This window comes from Giraffa tippelskirchi, chromosome X, assembly GCF_054371585.1.
Source record: "Giraffa tippelskirchi isolate mGirTip1 chromosome X, T2T-mGirTip1v1.2.pri, whole genome shotgun sequence".
Classification (NCBI taxonomy): Eukaryota; Metazoa; Chordata; class Mammalia; order Artiodactyla; family Giraffidae; genus Giraffa; species Giraffa tippelskirchi.
The window spans coordinates 38,741,216-38,751,817 of NC_137289.1; the positions used below are offsets into that span (position 1 = coordinate 38,741,216).

At 44.9% G+C, this 10,602-nt stretch overlaps 1 pseudogene across 1 annotated transcript; it reads right to left on the minus strand.

The window, feature by feature from the left end:
- Positions 1–1,166: 1,166 nt before the first annotated feature.
- LOC145536021 (mRNA decay activator protein ZFP36L2 pseudogene) lies at positions 1,167–4,270 on the minus strand (annotated as a pseudogene). The gene has a single exon (XR_014075599.1). The product of XR_014075599.1 is annotated as an mRNA decay activator protein ZFP36L2 pseudogene (transcript).
- Between the last annotated feature and the right edge of the window lie 6,332 nt (positions 4,271–10,602).

Consider the following 10,602-nt stretch of genomic DNA (forward strand, 5'->3'; position numbering starts at 1 on the left):
GCTGCCTTTTGCACTGGTGGCAGGAAGATTTTCAGTGCTCTAGTGAGTAAGTCCACCAGTCTACTTCAGGCTCACTTTGTACTAGGCCAATCCATGGTAACGACTTAAAGTAAGCTGTGTATGTATATGCCTTCATATGAAAGAGCAATGCTGAGTTAATTTCCTTCCATTTCAAATTACGACTAGTATTTATATTGATAAAGCTAGTGTACCATGAAATATAATAATCATTTGCCTCATTCTCAACATTGTTTAGTTTATATTGCTATTTTTGTCTTCAGTGAAAGTCTATTTTCCTTTTTTAATGTTCTATTTTATATTGGAGTACACTTGGTTAGCAATGTTGTGATAGTTTATGTCTATAGCAAAGTGATTCAGTTATACATATATCTATTCTTTTTCAAATTCTTTTCCCATTTATGACCTTACAGAGTATTCAGCAGTGTTCTCCGTGCTATAGAGTAGGTCCCTGTTGGTTATGCATTTTAAATACAGCAGTGTGTACATGTCAATCCCAAACATATTTAACTGAAATATGTCTTTTAAGTCACTTTATTATTATTATTATTTTTTACCTTTTTTCCCCAAAAGTTTTATTGGGGGAAAACTACAAAACATTTACAGTACAATGTTTACAGTCACAATTTGTAGTGAACTGATCCCCCAAATATATTACAACTCAAGTTGACTTAACCTTGTTACATTCAAAATAGCTACTTCTGTCAAAGTAGTCCACAATACATACATAGTGCTCCAACTGTACCTACGTACAAACTAAAGCTACTGCTCATTCAGCTGCTGTCCAGAAAAGCATTCCTGCCTTTCCACACGGGGAAAAATATAGTACAAGTTTTGGAATTTTCTGTAATTAAACAAGGCATATTCATGTACTACATACCATTTTAGCACTAAGAGGTGGCCTCTTCACTTTATATCTATATTAAAAAAAGTGGTAAAAATCTTCTCCTTTTGTGCAGTTGAACCCATCCTACATTCAGATTCTCTCAAGCACTAATAGACAAAATACTTATTTGGTTGAGGAAAATTTAAGGCAAGTTCTGGCCCTTCCAAAGGCACTGTGAGATTACCACCCCCCCATTATTGCTACATGTCTTTATATGCAGAGTATGTCACAGTAGAACTGGTGGAATAAACAAACAAAAAACATCTTTTGCTAATTTATAAAGTTGGAATGAGAAAAGCATGCCACATGTAAGCCAGATTGCAACGTGGTCATTTTTTCTTTTAAAGTTGGATGGGCTACAACCATTATACATTCTAAGAAAAACTCATAAGATATTTCTCAAACTACTTCCACAGCATCAAGATAGATTTCTGTAAAGAAATCATGCAATCTTTCAAAATTTACGTAAACAAGGAAAGAAATTAATGAAATAAACATTACATACAATCTCTTAAATTAAGATTTTTTTTACTCATTTACAATAAAATAACCATGTGAAGTTACAAAAGGCATATATTACTGTGAAAAGAACATATACTCCACATTTTGCCGATTAATAATGGCAATCATAACTTAACATAATTAAAGAATATATATCTATTGCTTTTCATCATACTTGATAAATACAGTATGAACAACATTTTCAATGTATACTTTTCACAAGATAATAAATAAGTTAATTAGTTTTTTTTCATATTGAGTTGTGGTGCAGTGGTGCGAATCAACTCAAAACAGCTGAAAATTCAGCCGTTATTCCCCAACAATTACGCATAAGCTCTGCCCAAGGCTTCCAGAAAGAGCAGACAAAATGGTTCTAAATTAAACATCCACTAAGTGATGACAATGAAACCAGTAACCAGTATGAAACTTTGGAATGCAAGGTTTTTTTTCCCAGACATATATAACTTTGTTAAAAAACAAACACCTATGGAGCTGAGGTCTACTATCAAGGCATATTCTTGGCAGAATATTGGATTCTAAAAGCTTATAGGTTTAGCAAGGCGGTGGTTGGCTGGTTTGTTTACACTGGTCTGGGACAAACAATTAGGAACTTTTCTCAAGATAAGAGTCCCGACATCTGGACTGTAACTAATGCTTTTCAAGTGAAGATATGGAATGGTGGTTGATAGCTGCTGGTGCTGGGTTGATTTTTCCCCAAATCCCAAACTCATCGGAGACCTAAAAAAGTTTGTTTGGTTTTTTGTTCTATTCGCAGCACAACTGCTCTGTTGTGAGTCTTTTGTTCATCAAAACAAAAAGTTCGTTGGCTTTTTCCCCGCTCAACAAGAATGAAACTTCGTAATAATAATAAAAATAATAATAATAATAAAAAAACAAAAAATGAAGAGGGAACCGAAAGGGGAGGGGTGGGGGCCCCTCCCGGCACTCAAGTTCGAGTCCAAGTGCTCGGCACAGCCTGCAGTCTGCTTGAGGCCGATGTCACCCCCCCCCACTTCTGTGCCCTCCTGCCCCTAAGCAGGGGCGCCCTCCAACACCCCCAGAACGGCCTTCCCTTCCTCCTCCTCACTGGCGCCCTCTTGCCTCAGTCGTCGGAGATGGAGAGGCGGCTGAAGATGGGCAGGCGGCGACCCGGGTCAAGGCCGGGGGACTCAGAGCCGCTGAGGCTGCCCGAGCTCAGGGAGCCGCTCAAGTAGCTGTCGCGGTCCGACAGCGAGTCTGGGGGGCTAGGGGGCGCGTCGAACACCGGCGACTCGGACAGGCGGCGTGGCAACTGGAAGCTGAAGGGCGGTGAGGGCGGCGCGGCGGCGCTGGCAGGGAGGGGCGCGCTGGGCGGCGCCGGGGGCTGCGCGGGGGGCACCAGGCCCTGCTGCTGCTGCTGTTGGCTGCGATAGTAAGCGGCAGCAGCCACGGCGGTGCAGCTGTGGGTCTGGATGGCGAGCGGTGTGATGAGGCTGCTCAGCTCCGGGCCGAAGGCGAAGGCGTTGTTGGCGCACGAGGCCGACGAGCAGGTGGCGCAGGGCGCGCCGGGTGCGAGCAAGTCCTCGGCGCCCCCGGGGCCGTACAGCAGCGAGACCGCGGCCGCTGCCGCAGCAGAGGCGCAGCACGTCGGGGCGCCGGAGGGCGTGGAGGCTGCCGAGGCCGAGGAGCAGGACGAAGCGGACGACGAGCAAGACAAGGCCGAGGAGCAAGAGGGTGGCGGCGGCGTGCGCCACGTGGGGCTGTCGAGAAGCAGGGGCGACTCTAGGCCCCCAGGGGGCTGGTGGTGGCCCGACGGGAAGCCCGAGAAGCTGAGGCTATGGTGCAGCTTGGGCCGCGGTTCCCGCGGGAAGCCTAGGTGAAGCGCGTCGCGGGCGCTGAAGGTGCGCAAGTCCCCGGAGGCGCCCCCGGACGGCGCGGGTCGCCGCTCATCAGCGTTGTGGATGAAGTGGCAGCGCGGCCCGTAGGGGCAGAAGCCGATGGTGTGGAAGGTGCGGCACAGCACGGTTTTGTACTTGGGGTGCCGCGTCAGGCTGCGCAGCTCGTGGAAGCCGTGCGCGAACTGGCACTTCTCGCCGTACTTGCAGGTGCCACTCTCCTCGAAGGGCCAGCACAGCTCAGTTTTGTAGCGCGTCGAATTGATCTGGGAGCCACCGCCCCCCTTCTGCTGTTGCTGCAGATGCAGGAGGTGCTGGCTGCGCTCCCCGTTCTCGCTGAACGAGCGGTCCCGGAATTTGTTCTCCTTGTTCAGCAGGGCGGTGCCGCCGCCCCACGACGGCTCCTTGAGGGTGCCGTAGGAGGCCGAGCCGCCGGCCGCCGCGCTACCGTTAGCCGCGCCCGGGAACTTGGGCGAGCAGCTGCCGGGGCTAGGCGCTGGGTGGGCGAGCGCGTGCAGGTTGCTGGCCAAATGCCGTCGGAGGAAGCCCGGCGTGAAGCCCGAGCTGGGGGCGGTGGCCACGGGTGTCCCCACCGCCTTCTTGTCCAGCATGTTGTTCAGATTGAGGTTGGCCAGGGATTTCTCCGTCTTGCACAAGAAGTCGATATCGTAGAAGGCGGACAGAAGTGTGGTCGACATGTTTCTGGATCCTCTAATGGTCGGAGCTGTAGACTGGGAGATCCGGAGGAGCCCTCGGGGCGGCGCGGCCGGGCCCGAGACACGACGAGTAACGGGCGAAGGGCGACGGAGGCACCGAAAGTTTGCTGGGGGGCGAGAAAGGAGGGAGCAGGGGCAGCAGCGTGGACTGGTTTGAGGGTGCCCGTGAGTGCGGAGTTGGGGGGAAAGAAGAGTGAAGCTAGAGCGCTCCTCCGCGCCCCCGGGTGCAAGGCCCGCCCCTCCGCGCGGAGCCGACAGCAGCTCGCGGACTGGTGGAACTCAGCGGCCCGCGAGCGCGCGCCCTATATAGAGCCCCCGAGCGCGGGCGCTCCGGGGCAGGCGTGCCAGGGGAGGGGCCATAAGTCACTTTAAATCAGTGCTGGAAGTAAACAGAATGTACATTTTACTAATGATAACATTAATTAGAAAAATATTCATTAGGCACAGTACCAGACATTTGAAAACAAGTGTCTTAAGATTTCTCTTCTCTTGAAAATCAAAAGCATAGGAAAATATTGAATACAATAGTCTTCCCCCAAGAGAACTAGGAAATTCTCTTTACTGACAGAAAAACAGGAATGTTTATAACTGAACTACAAGACTCTAAGTGAAACTAGTTAAATCCGATCGTTAGACATTCTGTAAATCTATGATTGAGGTGTTAGCTAATTTGTCTTCTCTGTTTATAGACTATATGGAAAAGCATTTGGACTTTCAAAAGTACAACATCACTGAGAGAAATTAATTGTTACCAATAGCAAACAGTTTAGTTACTGTCATTTTTAAAATATAATTTCTTCAATAACTATACCAACATACTTTATGATTGTTCTCTAGTTCTATCATTATACATGGACTCATTAGAATCTCAGTAGAAAATAGGCACAGATTATTAAAAACTTGAATAATGAGCATGTAGTTTTTCAAAACTATATGAAGAAGACACATAATAAATCAATATTCTAATAAAATACATATTTGCTTGTAATAAAACTTCAAGGTAAATGTACCACTACAACTGTAACTGGTACTAATACAGATTTGGTTAACATCTAGTAAGTATATAAGAGAATCTAAATAAACCAAGAAAAAATGGGGGGAGGGAGTTCATGCTGAACTTAAACTTTTGTGTGGAGGCACTCAACATTAGTGGACAAAGCGATGATCAGGAAAAGAAACTGAAAGGTTGTTGCTGAGCTACAGAAAAACGGCCGGGATTCTTGGCCTCTGGAGGAGAAGAATTCAATCCTGGGCCAGAGACGAGGCTGGATCGCTCAGAGCTTTGGTGTGATCAAGTTTTATTAAAGTATAAAGGAGATACAGAAAGCTTCTGACATAGGCATAAGAAGGGGGCAGAAAGAGTACCTCCCTGCTAGTCTTCAGCTGGATGTTATATAGTCACTAGCAGTTTGTTAATGTCAGAAAGGAATGTCTTAAACTCACAATGGCACCAGACCCCTCATCCATAAGATGTATTTTCGAATAATCTGGGCACCGGACATTCCGGGCCATAAAACGATTGACTTGAATTTTGCAGAAAGGCAGATCATGCAAATAGTTTCATTTACACAGATTAGGGGAACAATGTCTGAGTATAACAAACTGGTTTGCCAAGTAGGTTCTGAGCCTTAGGCGAAAGACAGCGTTTGGGGTAAATGCACAGTACATTAACATAGCTTAAGACAAACATTTCCATAAGAAAAATGCATTGGTTAACTCAAAGTTTGCGAAGTTAACTTCAGGTGAAACCAGGTGTCATGGCAACACAGTATTTTAAGAAAAACCTCTTTTAAATTTGTATAGAGAAGGGGAAAAATATCGCTAGTTTGTTTTTTTCCTGCCGCTTAAGAGAGATAAAATGCCTGACACTTGCAGCCTATTTCCTCCGTTTGGAGACCCCTGGCCTTCCTGCCTGTTGCCCTCTCTCATTCCCCCCTTTTCTTTTAGGAGAATTATGTTGCCTAGGGAAAAGGGACGTCGTTTTTGTTCCATAACTGCTCCCAAGCTGACAAGGGGCGTTGTCCCTAAATTACTGAGGCAACATATTCTCCTAACTCTCATATTGAGGGTGTCTGATCCAGGGGCCCCAAATAGTAGTTGGAGGAAGCTGCAGAAGTAGCAGGCATTTGAGCCACCATCACCATCTGTAACTTAAAAGCTCTCATGTGCCTAGAAACAAATCCAGTTACACAGTTACAGGTGCAGGGAGTAAACAGCAAAAACAAAATCACCAACTGTTTTATTGTAATTAAAAGTTTTCCACCATGGGGAACTAGTTAACGTCTCCCAAAGTGAGGCAATTGAGGCTTCAGGAGTATCCATGGCCCCAATCATCTTGTTCATGTGTTTAGTAAAATGAGTAACGTTGGTGCTCATATCAGGTATATATGTACAGCACTGGGTATGAATAATGGCACAAGTTCTTCGTTGCGCAGCTCTCCGAATATCTAAAGCCAATCTGTTTTGTAAAACCACCTTTCTAATTTGTGCTTGTTCAGCATTAAGAGCTGAAATAGCTTTTTGAGAATCTTGCAATGCCTGTTGAGTAAAATTAGTCAAAGCACCTACTCGTAGCATAACGTCTGTAGTTCCCAAAGAGGGAACAAACATTGCAGCCAAATAATCATACCAGTGAAATATAGACCTTGCCCACCGAGTTTTAAGGTGGGGTAAATTAGCAGGTTTTTTTGGAAGCTCTGAAAAGATAGAGCCGTGAGTAAAGGCGAGACCTAGGGTGCATCTCCCTGTCCAACCAGGGGGAAGCCATGCCCATAGGTAAGAGCCACATATCCAATAAGTCCCGTTTGGAGCAAGCCAGCGTGACTGAGATATCCAGTCCCAATCAGTGCCTGGCCAGACAAAGGGAGGACCTGAATTGGGGTTGGAAAACACAGGAATGATTACATTGCATATTTCCTGAGGCAAAAGTCCCAAGTGTTTCCAATCATTATAATTAAGTTGTTGACTAACTTCTGGGGATGGCTGTATTTGTTCCCAGCATATAGGGGCAGTAGATATTAGACGTCCTTTTTCAGGAGTTAGCCATATAACCTCATCCCATATTTGATAAACATCAGGTAAAAAGCCATTAGATCTAGACCTATTTGCCTTATGTGTGGCAAAAGAGTCATTAAACCGAGACAATGTATAATCAAAATTAAAAGTCACGTTATGTCCATAGTTAAGGTACAAAGTGTTGCACCAGTGCATTTTAGGGTTGTTAGATGTCATTAGCTTAAGAAGAGGCGTCACATAGGATTGTTGTCGAAGGTATTCGCAGACTTGCAGAAAGTCTTTTCCTTGAAGTGGAGATGTCCACCACGGGAAGCCTTCCACTGATGAAGAGGGGAGTGCTCCGCAGACCCAGCAGTTAGACCCATTATGAAAGGCAGCGTAGGAGTGAGCCCAGGACAGGAAGGCATTATCTTGAGGGTCAAACGGCAGACTCAGGACCTTTGGAGTCAGCAGAAGTAGGCTCACATAGATGATCAGGCCCATCTGAAAGGTACAAAGTCAGAGCATAGAAAGTCAAGACATAAAATGAAGCCACTTAGTTCTGGTCAGGGTGCCACCTCTTAACTCGAGTGTGATGTACCCACGAATCAATTCCTGGCACTTTGACAGCTGTGGGAGAAGAAAGAATAACTTGGCAAGGACCTTCCCAGAGGGGCTCAAGGGATTGACCACCAGACCCAATGTTTGTATGAGGATCTCAGTTCCTGGCTCAAATAGAGGCTTGCTTGACTCAGAGGCTGGGTCAGGAGTCCTCTCCCGGAGTTCTGTTAATGCCTGTTGAAAAGCTGAGAGCTGAGTTACATAATTAGTTAATTCCAAGGCTTCAGGGTCTATAACAACGTCTGTGCATAAGAAAGGCCTTCTATAAATACATTTAAAGGGGGACAGTCCCTCCTTTTGGGGGGCAATTCGAGTCCTCATTAAAGCTATGGGTAGGACTTTAATCCAATTGTCCTGCGTCTCGTGAGTTAATTTGCCTCGTGAGTTAATTTGCGCAGGTGTCTTTTGATAATGTCATTAGCTTTTTTAACCTTTCTTGAGGATTGGGGTCTCCAGGAACAGTGTAAGTGATATTCTATTCCTAGAGCTTTAGACACCCCCTGAGTTACGGCAGCTTTAAAGGCGGAGCCATTGTCACTCTGAAGGCTCCGTGGCAGCCCAAACCTGGGGATAATTCTATGGATTAAAATCTTTATAACCTCCTTAGCCTGTTCACTACGACAGGGAAAAGCCTCAATCCATTCAGTAAAAGTATCCACCCAAATTTGTAAGCAAGAATATCCATTAGCTTTTGGCATATGAGTAAAATCAATTTCCCAGTCCTCTCCAGGATACTTTCCACTTCGTTGTAATCCAGATTTTGCCAGCTTTTTAGTCTTTGTGTTATTTTTTTTGACAAACCTCACACCTTTTGATAATGTTCTTTCAAGTTTTTATTACATTTTTACCTTCAAACAAATGAGAAGCCATCTGGTAAGTACTCTCTGCACCCAAATGAAAACTCTGGTGTAAACCCTTAAGGATTTTCCATTGAGCATTTTCAGGAATTACTAATCGTTCATCTTCAGACTGTAACCATCCTTTATCAGTAATCTTTGCTCCTCTTTTCTCATCTTTCTAATTCTTCCTCAGTATATTGTGGTTTTTCCTGCTCCACAGGACCTGTCCAGATCAAAGGCGTCTGTAGTGAAGGGGATTGGTAAAGCGCTGCTTTTCTGGCGTCAGCCAGCTGATTACCTTCGGCTATTTTACTCCCATCCCTGTTGTGTCTTTTGCAATGCATAACAGCTACTTCCTTAGGACAATATATAGCAGTTAAAAGTCTCTCGATCTCTCTGAAATGCTTAATAGGTTCTCCTGTTCCTGTGTTAAACTGTCTTTCTTTTTACATGGCAGCACAAGCATGTAAAGTCAAATAAGCATACTTAGAATCAGTGTAGATATTTACTCGCTGCCCTTTGTTTAACTCTAGAGCTCGGGTCAGAGACACAAACTCCGCTAACTGAGCACTAGTTCCCTGGGGGAGAGATTTTGTTTTTAAAACCTGTTCAGCCATCACCACTGCATAACCTGCTTTATGCTTTCCATCTCGAACAAAAGAACTGCCATCTCTAAATATTTCCATGTCAGGATTGTCTAATGGGGTATCCATTAGATCTTCCCGAGCTGCATAGTTTAAAGTTAGAAATTGGGAACAATCATGATCTGGTGTTTCATTTTCCTTCTCAGGAAGGAAAGTGGCAGGATTTAAATTTCCACAAACCTTAAGGTTAGTTACTGGTCCTTCTAACAACAATGACTGATATTTAAGAAGCCTACTGTCTGTCATCCAGATATTAACCTTAGAATTTAAGATTCCACTCACATCATGAGAAGTCAGTACAGTAAGGCTTCATCCATTAATTATTTTTAAAGCTTCTGGTGCTAATAAAGCCGCTGCTCCAATTACTCTTAGGCAGTGGGGCCACCCACGTGAAATTACATCTAATTGTCGGCTTAGATAAGCAATAGGTTGCTGGTGAGGTCCTCGGGGTTGTGTTAAAACTCCCAAGGCCATACCTTTTCTTTTAGTGACAAACAAATGAAATTCTGACCCTGTGGGCAAGCTCAGAGCGGGAGCTTGCAGGAGAGCCGCCTGTAGAACCTTAAAAGCCTTTTGAGTATCTGGAGCCCAAACCAGTTTGTCGGTTTGGGCCTGCTGAGTTTCAGCGATAAGTTTATATAAAGGCCGGGCAAGTTCCCCATAACCCGGAATCCAAATGCGACAGTAGCCTGTGATTTCCAAAAATCCTCTCAGTTGTCTTAAAGTCATAGGTAGGGGATGATTTAGTATAGGTTTAATTCTCTCGGGGCCTATGGCCCTAGTCCCTTCTGATATGATTAGGACCAGATATCTAACAGATTGTTGACAAAGCTGAGCCTTTTCTCTTGATGCCTTGTAACCGCAGCCTGCCAGAAAGTTTGAGACATCTTCTGAGGCTTGTGAACAAGCTTCCTCTGTCTCAGCACAGAGCAAAATATCATCTACATATTGTAACACCACCGCTCCAGAACTATTAAAGTGTTGTAGATCCCGGGACAAACTTTGTCCAAATAAGTGAGGACTGTCACGAAATCCCTGGGGCAAAACTGTCCAGGTTAACTGAGACGCTGGCTGCGTAGGGTCTTCAAAGGCAAATAGAAATTGACTTTCCTCCGCCAAAGGCACTGAATAGAAGGCATCTTTTACATCCATTACTGAGAAATATTTGGCTCGTTCAGGAATTTCAGACAATAGAGTATAAGGATTAGGCACCACAGGATGTAAAGGAACTACAGCCTCATTTATTATTCCTAAGTCTTGAACTAGTCTCTAGTTGCCATTTGATTTCTTTATACCCAAAATAGGAGTGTTGCATGGACTGTTACAGGGAATTAATAGTCCCTGCTCCTTTAAATTTTCAATGATGGGTCTTAACCCTTCCTTAACCTCAGGTTTTAGTGGATACTGCTTCTTATGTGGGAATAAGTGCCGGTCTTTGAGCTTACCAACTACAGGAATAGCATTTTGTGCTCGACCCACCGATTTTCCATCAGCCCATACTCTAGGGTT